This window comes from Falco peregrinus, chromosome Z, assembly GCF_023634155.1.
Source record: "Falco peregrinus isolate bFalPer1 chromosome Z, bFalPer1.pri, whole genome shotgun sequence".
Taxonomy (NCBI): Eukaryota; Metazoa; Chordata; class Aves; order Falconiformes; family Falconidae; genus Falco; species Falco peregrinus.
This window is the reverse complement of record NC_073739.1, coordinates 24,770,317-24,780,120: the sequence shown is the minus strand read 5'-3', so window position 1 is coordinate 24,780,120 and position 9,804 is coordinate 24,770,317. Positions and strand designations below refer to the sequence as shown.

General features: G+C 37.9%; 1 long non-coding RNA gene across 1 annotated transcript; it reads left to right on the top strand.

Annotated features, from left to right (window-relative positions):
* The first annotated feature begins 6,801 nt into the window (after positions 1-6,801).
* LOC114013619 (uncharacterized) lies at positions 6,802-8,835 on the top strand. Its single transcript, XR_008744881.1, has 3 exons — positions 6,802-7,240; positions 7,842-7,889; positions 8,273-8,835. It is a non-coding gene; the product is annotated as an uncharacterized LOC114013619 (long non-coding RNA).
* The last annotated feature ends 969 nt before the right edge of the window (positions 8,836-9,804 follow it).

Genomic DNA, 9,804 nt, shown 5'->3' with positions numbered 1-9,804 from the left:
CAAAGCTCCTCTTCAGAGCAAAGAAAAGTATGTTAAAATTTTCTTAAACTTGCTGAAGATCATGATGCAAATTCTGTGTCACTGGCACTTTTGGATATTTTCACAGTTACTTCTTTTCTCTTGAGCGGAAGGTTACAAACTACAAAGGAAGACAAGTACTGATTTCAATTTTAAACTCTGGTTCCATTAGAAATACACCACCCAACCAAATTGTCACCTAACCCTACATACAGCCATGTAGATTTCATTAGTTTGGCTACAAAATACATCAAAGAAGCACTTGTTTCTATTTGCCCTCTTCTTTTAGTGCCCAGGGGATTTTTTGGTATTTTCATTATGTGCTTAAATCTCCACTGTGTCATGTCCTTTGGGTATCTAATTAGTCAGGATATTTTAGCTATACAGTGCTCTTAACTGTGGATATTCATTATCAATATGTTATTTGATTTTGTTGCCATTGTATGTGCAGTAGACCCTTAGTACAACACAAAAAGCTGTTATAAAGCACATTATTCTAGATAAGTCCAACTGAGACAGCAGTACAGGCAGTCCTTAAATCATACTGACACAAGCCTAGTTATCCATAACATTACCTTAAATGTATTTAATGTTTAAACACAGAATGGCTATTTAGGTGGACAAGCTGATGAACAAGGGCTTTAATTTCATTAAATCTGTACGTTCAGTCAAGAAATATGTCAATGGGGATTTCAGTTTCAACTACAAAATAATGGGTTTTATGATTTTACTCTTTACAAAGCATTGCTGAAATAATAATTTGCTGTATCCGTTATGAAGTAAGACATAAAACCTAAGAAAGGCACATTGATTTCACAGGATTACTACATTATTTCTGTTCTAAATTTCAATATTGCAATACATTAAAAATCAAAACTGAAAAGTAGATGATTGCTTTACATTGCAATGTAACACCTTTTATGTATTCAGAAACAAATACAAAAAATACATTCTCCTTGTAAAGACAGTGGGTAAGACAACATACCCACATACATTATGTTTTTTATCTTAGTCTTCTGTTTGATTTTATTTGCTTTCTCTTTTTTTTAGTTTTCTGGAGCATTTTTCTGCATTTAAGATAATAGATTTTGCATAGAGGTAATATGGTTTGGCAGTTTCAAATTTTGTATGAAAATTTATTTTTATGTAACATGTTATCTTATAGTTCCTCAGATTTTTATAGTAAACAGTTCGACTCTCAAATGCTTTGTTTTTAATTGATAAAATTACAGTGATTTGAATACTTCTGCATAACATCTGTGTAAAGAATACTTAAAAAGAAGCAAAAGCAATTCAATATGTGAAAATCATTCATGGACAGTCATTCAAAAGTAAATCAAGACTGTTTACTAAGAAATCAATTTTTCATGTCTCTAGTTAAAAATCAGCTGTAAAGCATGCATCTGCTGCCATATAATTAAAAAAAAATTCATGAAGGAATCACAGAAATACCCATGTGTGTTTCCCAAGCAGAAAGAAAGTATGGGGCCCTAAGCTGAGATACTGATATAAATAATATTGTTCAGTTCCTTGACCAATTTATGATTCTTGGAATGGGTTTGAAGTATATATATGAACACACCTGTGTATGTGGATTGTAACTAAGGCTATGGCATCTTATTAGTAACATCAGTAGTACTTGATGATCTTATTAGTCAATTTTTAAGAAATAAAAAGATGAGATTTTACTTTATGTATCTATCTATATCCATATCTATATCTATGTCCGTATCTATGTCTGCATCTGTACCTAACAATGCAAGCTGTATATTTGATGGATATTGTTAATCAGAAATTTTTATTAGTAAATGTTGTTCACACCTGAAAATATAGCAGATACAGGGGAAGAAGACTAAGTTCTTATTCAAGTTTCTATTTAATATAGCTGAATTTCGGTGTAAAAAAATCATACTGAAATTCAATTGAGTTACAGAAACTATTTCATGCTTATTTTGTATCAATCATTAAGTATTTTTAATTTAGGCTTATTTTCAGCTTTTTAATTTTATATGATCAGTCATGGCTTTAGTTAGTATGTGCAGGCAAACTGAAGTACAGTTTATAAACATTAACAAAAATTCAATGACTAGATTTTAATGCATGCTATAGGTGGGCAATATATATTTATGTATGTAAAACAAACAAGCTAACCAGATTTTTTTATAGACAGTAATTTATTAACATTTTATAAAACATGTATCACATGATATGTTGGGCACATTCTTAGTCTGTATGTCATACATCAAAAGGTATTATAGTGATTAACTAGTATATCGAGTGTGCTAATTCTTCAGCTCTAAAAATTAGAAGCGGTCCTTTCTGAACCGGGCTGACTTGGCCAACCTGCTGTGAGATGAAGCTTGGTTAGCCAACCACGGCAGCCATGGAGGTGCATGTCTCTGCAGGGCAGTGCTAATACAGCTGAAACTGTGTCCCCATCAGGTCCTTAAAGGATTTTTTTAAAATATGGTTAGTTCTCAAATGGTGTAATATGAATTTGCATGCATGTATTTAGTAATGAAGTAGTAATATGAAACTACTAAACCAAAACCAGTGCACAAGAGGGGGCGTCACCAGATGTGCCTTTTAAAATAACAGTCTCAATTGTTAACAACAGTCAATTGCAACACCACAAGGACAGCAGCACAGCACGTACTTGACAGTCTGGCTAGAAAAGTTATTCCTTCTCCATGCTACACACCCTCTCCTTTATCAGGCCGTTTTCTTCACAAAGCAGTATTTCTAACAACAAGCAGTACTCTGAAAACACCTCCTGACAGCCCCTGTTAAGCTGTGCCTAGGTATCAGCCCTGCAGCCACCAACATGGCATCAATCCATCTCACAGGTCTTGATAAACCTGCCCAGAGTGGAAATAAGGGCATGACAATAAGCTTGATAGGTGATTGAACCCTGAATGACAGCACAAAGAATGAGAGGGCAAGGAAACACAATGGTAATGGGAGACTGCAATTACCCCCACATAGTTTGAACAGATATCCTATCAGGTCGTGAAGCTGAGACCAAATCCTTAGATAGCATAAACGACTGCATTGTGCAGCAGTTGGAGGACAAGCAGCACCTCAGCTGGCCTTGCGTGCAAGACCTTGTTCATAATTTTACTGCACAAAGTCACAGTGATCACAGGGCACTGGCACTTGATATTCTTTGCAGGAACTACAAAAGCAAAAAATCTCATGCTTATTTCAAAGTTGCATACAAATGAGGTCTGTTAAGCAAGGAAGAAAAAAACACCTTTGTGACACAGACAATTAAAAGCCATCCTAACAGAGGCACAGAGCAAACATTTACCACTTCTTACAAAACCAAAACCCAAACCCTTTAGGAATCCTGTAAGAAAGCCTGCATGCCTGAAAAGCAGATGTAATGATGTATTGAAGTGCACGAAACAGACAGAATCACGAGTTCTTTTAAGTCCAGGATAGGAACATAACACAGGTCAAAAAACAACTTGAGAAACATGCAAAACTAGTGATAGGGAGAGGGCTGGTACATGAGATTACAGAACACGTTGGTAAACTGGACTAAACCAAACAATAACAGATTGCTAGGACCATATAGTATTGACCTATCAGGTTCCATAGGGACACTAGGAATTACCAGCCATGCAGTGTAGTATCTTACTTGAAATTGGCTGTGTACCAGAGAATGGGAAAGTAGTTACTGTGATGCTAACTTTTTAAAAGATTCCAGCAGAGAGTTGGGAAGCCATAGATCTGAACTGCATAACTCATATGGGATGCATCAACAGAAATGTTGTCAAAGAATAAAAATAATTGGCACATGGGTGTACCTGACACATTGAGGAAGAGGCCCCAACTTTGTAAAGAGAAGTCACAACTCACAAACCACTGGGATTCTCTGAAGGAACCAAGGGTCCTAGAGATGCTGAAGCTCTGGCATCACAAGCACTTAAAGGAAGCAAGCTGTCATAAAACAAGAAGTGGGATTGCACACAGCTGAAAGGTAAAAAACTAAAGGACAGAATATATACTCAGTTTTCACACACACAGAATGAATGTCTAGAAGTCCCCCTTCATTCAACTTGAACTCAGTTCAGCAGACTATTTTGCAGAACAAAAATCTCCATGAGTTCAAAAGCAATTAGAAAAATCTGTAATACTTAGATGTGCTTGTGGTTTGAAATAAATCTTTCTTGGTTTTCAAAATGGAAATAAAAAAACCTGTATCAAAAATCCCTGTCTTCATGTAGATAGGACTTCTGAGTTTCTAAGCCCATGAAGTGGGGTGATGTAGTTCAAGGAAGTGCGGTAAATGAAGATCACTTACCTACTGTTTATACAGCACTTAGAGGATTTTAAGTGCTCAATTAGAAAAAGAAGAACGAAAAAAGAAGCTTATAATAATCTTTCTTAATAAGTTTATGAATTCTTTATAAGCTCTTCAATCAGTGCTTGTCTTTACCGATCAGTTAAACTTAAGATATAATTAGGGAAAAGTCTTACCTTCCTTGAGCTGTCAAAACTGCTGATTAGATTTTTGCATGTCTGTAAAGTCAGGAGCAGTATCTGACTTTTCAAAAGATGATATATTTTTTTTTGAGAATTCATACACAACTACTTTTTAAGATCACCAATATTCCATGTTCTTCAAAGGAAGCAGGAAAGGAAAAGTAAGAACTTATGAGAAAACAAATTAAAGGTTCAGATGATTGGCGAGCTGCAGCCTAGCAGAATCAATCCTGGTCAGACTGAATGCATTCCTGCTTTCTCGCTTCATGCACTGAAGCATATAGGGGTCAGGGCTCAGGCTTGCTGAAGAAAGGAGGAGGCATTCGCTATTGTAAATTATGGGATGGATTCCACCTACAAAAGGCTCCATCTAGCTCATGGTCTTCTGAGGGAAGATGATTTAGACAGCACAGTCTGCTCTGGTGGTTTAATGTCTCTTCCTGCATACGCACACAATGATATGGTAAAATTCCAAGCATTCCCACAGCTGTCTCTACATGTTAACACACATTTCTTTGTTAACGTATCTTCTATTTGTTAAAATACTTCTATGAATATGTGCAGCCAGAATCTATAGACTACGGCTATGAGAGGCAGAATCCACAAGCCTGATCCTTGCATCTCTTAGGACTCTATCAGCCTGCAAAGACTGCTATTTCCGTCCTCACAGAGCTTGCACAGGACAGTGACATCCAGCCAAAGGAGAAATGTGTGGGCTTTCTTGGGAACAGCAAACTGCCTGAAATTCAAGGGATCAGGAAACAGATTGTATTTGGATTAAAATGTTCTCTTCCTTCTTATTGTGACCCATTAAGATGAAAGATTAACAGTATTCAACTGTACAATTAAAAGCATTATAAAAATGGCTTTCTCACTATTTTTATGGTGAGAGAAAATTGATTATGCAAAAGCAACAGAAGCCTGCCATGCAATATACTGAGAACAATGAGTTTCACGCTTTCTCACTTGTTTGAGGTCCCTGAATGAGCTGCATCAATATTTGAAATGAAAGCAATATTCTGAGCCCTAAATGTGTTATTGCCTAAATTTAAGGTCTCACAAATAAGAATATGAGGGAAAAATTTTAATCATGTTTAAAGTGATGAATATTGAAAAATGTCTAAAGCCCCTGAATTGTTTCCACAGAGCCAATATCACTAAGGCAAAAGAGCACATCAAGGATTTATAGGACTGTAATAGGAAATTAAATCTAAATTGATTCAACAAATTACTGCACCTAAGAACAAGCTGAATAATTTTAAAAATTGATATGTATAATTTGAGTAACTGGAGAGTACAGGAGAGAATGTTGCATAGGTTAATGTTTATTACACATCTATTTAGTGACTATCTTGAAGCAACAGTTGTTGAATTAGAATATGAATATCAGATATTTTTTAAGTGTATGGAAGGAGGAAGGGTAGGCAGACAGATTCCAGCTGTCTAAGCCATGTGCTATACAGCGGTAATATCTGAGTACACTTTTGCTGAGGAATATCTGCAAAGTTTAAGTCCCTTACTATTTTTTCATGATGTTCCTGTGCCATAAGAGAAACATGGTAAATTCAAAGCTAAAAATGTCCTGGGATGGAAGGTCATTATGATGAATGCATTCATTTATTTATTTGTTTTGAAACATGGCTATTACATGTGTACTTTAGGATTCAACTGCAGAATGGAAAAAGGAATAGAATGAAACTAATTTTAAAATATATATGAAACATAAAAATAATAATTTTAAAAAAGTATTTATTTCCTGAAAAGATAGCTATAATGCTTAGGAAATCTAATTTAAGTTTATCTGGGATTTTAGGAAAAATGTAAAAAACATGGTTCACCATCTAAAGTAGTACACGGTTTCAAACTTCTCATTAGCAAGTGATTGCAACCACATGGAATTTCTGTCCACTGTGATCTTAATTTTTGGGAAACAGAAAACCAGGAAGTTATATAGCACTGTAATGTGCTAACAGACATTCATTATGATATCCTAAAGGGGAAAAAGATGTCTCACTGTTGTGCTTGAAATCTTTAATTTTCTTGCTGAGTTAGTGAAAAAAAGGCTATCCATATTTCATTAAACTGTTTGGTTCCATGCTTAAGAACAGCATCATATTCAAGAATAGTCAGGATGCAACACAGGAAGGTAGAACAAACTGAATTAAAGAGGATGCACAGTGAAAGAAAGGTCCACAGTATTTGTGGACAGCAACTTTGAGGCTGTCCAGCAGACTGGAGTTGCAGTTCAGGCAGGCAGCAGAGCTCTGGTAGTTGTCCTGTGCGTGTCTGAAAGGCACTTCAGAGGGCGGCTGGACTCTGACCACACTGGGAATGGGCACAGGCTGCCCGACACGTAAGGGGGCACAGAGCCTGCCCAGGGCTGCATGGTGGCTGTACAGCACTGCACGTGGGAGGGAAATGGGGAGCGCTGGCGGGTGCACCTGCTGCCTGCCAGCAACGTGAAATAAACAGTTCAGGACAGGGAGACACCATTAAGTGTGAATCACTTGCTCTGATTTGTTCCTTCCGACAGGAACACCCAGTGCTTATGTGTCTCACCGACTGATCTCAAGGCACTTTGTGGTGAGGGCAGTTACCCCTGCGGTGGCTTGGGGAGAAACTGTCACTGAGGAGAAGTGAAGGAAGCTGCTGGAGGCCACCGAGCAGGATGGCAGCAGAAGTCTGCAGAAAACCCCTTTTGCCCAGCCTGGACACCCCTGCTGCTGCTAAGGTATGGGACTGAGGGTCCCCGTGCTCGCAGACAGATGGAAAAGGAAGGGAATGCTAGCAAGCAAGTAATAATTTGGAAAAAGATGTGGTAGACAAGAAGCAATGTGTTTAGTTCATTTTCACTATCAATAACAGGTAAAATAATTCCAAGAGTTAAAAGCTGGACAGTTAAATTCGGGGGCTGTGTCTGTGTGTGTGTGTGTGTTGACATCAGTTCTAAAAGAAATTCTGCCAAAAGCTACTTTTAAAAGCAGATATTTAGGTGTAAAATTTATTCTCAGTGAATAATTTTTCAACACAAAACCTATTTTTTTAAGTGCTTACACCACATAAGACATCTACAGCTCAAACAGGCCAGTCACTTCAGGAGTGAGATGTTATCTGTTTCTCTGGGCATCTGTTCCCTGCGTAGAAAACTTCTTTTTCCATAGAAACCTAGCTCAATTTGGGAACCATTATTCAAGATGCTCCCTGTACATGGTGGCACACCATGGAGTAGGTGGAGATATCCATCTTTAATAACATGTATCTCCCTGATTGTCCTTTGGTTTTGACCTTTTCTCCCTGAAACTTGGCTAATTTCCACTCCTTTCCCCTTTCAGGTCTACCATACAAGAAAGAGAAAGAACTGTATTGAGGAGGTGGATACAGTAAGTTTTTTTAAAAAATTGAAGCTTTTGATGTCATTATACACAAGTTATATAATTGGGTTCTCCCTGTGGTGTGCTGTTACGAAAAGGTGGCTTTCCAAAGGCGTTCTTGCTTCAAAATCAGCCAGGAAATGACATTAATTTATTATTGCTTTACTAAGGCTAGGTTAAAGGTCATGAAAAAAAGCAATAAGAGGAAGGAAAATCACAAACAAGACTGAAATGTACCATACGCCTCTTTAAATTAACCACCAAAGTGCCACCAGATCAGCTTTATAAAGCACTGCATTGTACCCCTGTTTTGTAGGACATACAAGGTACATTTCAGCTGTAAGTGAATTTCATTGCTTTTATTCTATCTTATTAGTATTCTTTTATTGCAGGTTTCTTTGTGGACATAAATGACCTTGAAGGGAGTATGTGATTTCAAAAGTGCCTAAATTTGCTGATAACGCTAAATTGGGCGGGACCACTAAATAGAGGAGAGAGCCAACCGGTTGAAAATTATCAGGTTGGATAAGGCTTGGAGGCTGATAAAGTAGCTCATGCCCATTAGTATGGAGAAGTGTAAGATAATGAAACAAAGCACTAGAAACAATCATAGTTTCTTTGGGCTAAAATAATACAAGTTTCAGAATCTGGAATAAACAGACAATTTTACACGCTTACTTTCAAGTCTCTTCAGTTCTTCTGAAAACAAATGAGGAACATAGGTCAAAATCCTCTTTCACAAATGAGACTGACAACAATGTATGAAAAGAAAACATCAGATCTAAGCGCTTAGTTATCCATTGGGTTTTGTTTTTTTTTTTACCAATTGAAGCAATTTGCAGATTCATTTGAAACTGTGCAATCTCTTCCAACGGTGCCAAGAGATTGGTTTGCTCTCAAAACAGCATAAAGGGCTTGATCCTTCAAAGATGATTAAATAGCTGGATCTAGCAAAAGGAAAGAAAATTCTAGTTTGCTCATCGTAATTTCTGAGCCAGTCCTGACTCTGCAAGCTGTGTGTTTGGCAGTGATGTAAAAGAAATCCACTGTGCCCACCACAATTATTATTTATATTGTAACTTTTCAGAGTCCTAATCATGAAGCATGTCTCACTTTGCCATTCACAAGTACCTGTGTCAGCTACAAATGACCTATTAAAGAATATTTGATTCATATGTGTAACTTTCAATGACAAAGAAGGTCTGAGGATAACTCATTTGTTTAGCAAACATGAAGAAATGCTGCTGCCTTGCAGCCAGTGTTCTGTGTCCCAGGGTGGAGTTACACAACAGTTGAAACAATCTAAGAAGAGGAGATCCTGCTTCCTCTGCCTCGTCCTGCCCTTGCATCCCATGTCCATCTTCCCAGCCACAGGTTCTCCCTCTCTGCCTTGCTTGGGCTCTGGTCCCTCTTGCAGACTCAACTCACCAGCCAGGTGGGAAGGTATTCAATTCACTGTTAGGTTTGTTTTCTGTCAGTTTAGGTAACAGAATTGGCATCACACAGGGCTGATGAGTGCTAGAGCTGGCAGCAGGCCAGTCCAGAGGAGGGAGACTGCAGCCAGGAGCAGGGTGTGGGAGATGCTGCTGCCTGTAGAAACTCATTCCACTGCCCCAGGCCATAGAGGAGAACTGCACTCCCAGCCCCTTCTCCAGCTTCCCTGTGCAAGAGTCTGTGTGCACAAATGAAATGAGTGTTGTACAGTGTCAGAGAATGCGTGGCAACGTTGCACTCCCTGATAAAAAAACCAGACCTTCTTTAGCACAAGGGAGCCAAGTATTAGTGTTCGTGCTGGGCCGCTGACAAGTCATATTTAAATTGTTAAGTAAAACAGAACAGCTGAGCCATTTCTTTCCATCTGTGAAAGAAATGTTCAGTCTGTCCTTCGTATCTCCTCACCACTCATCCAAGAAAACATTTTAAT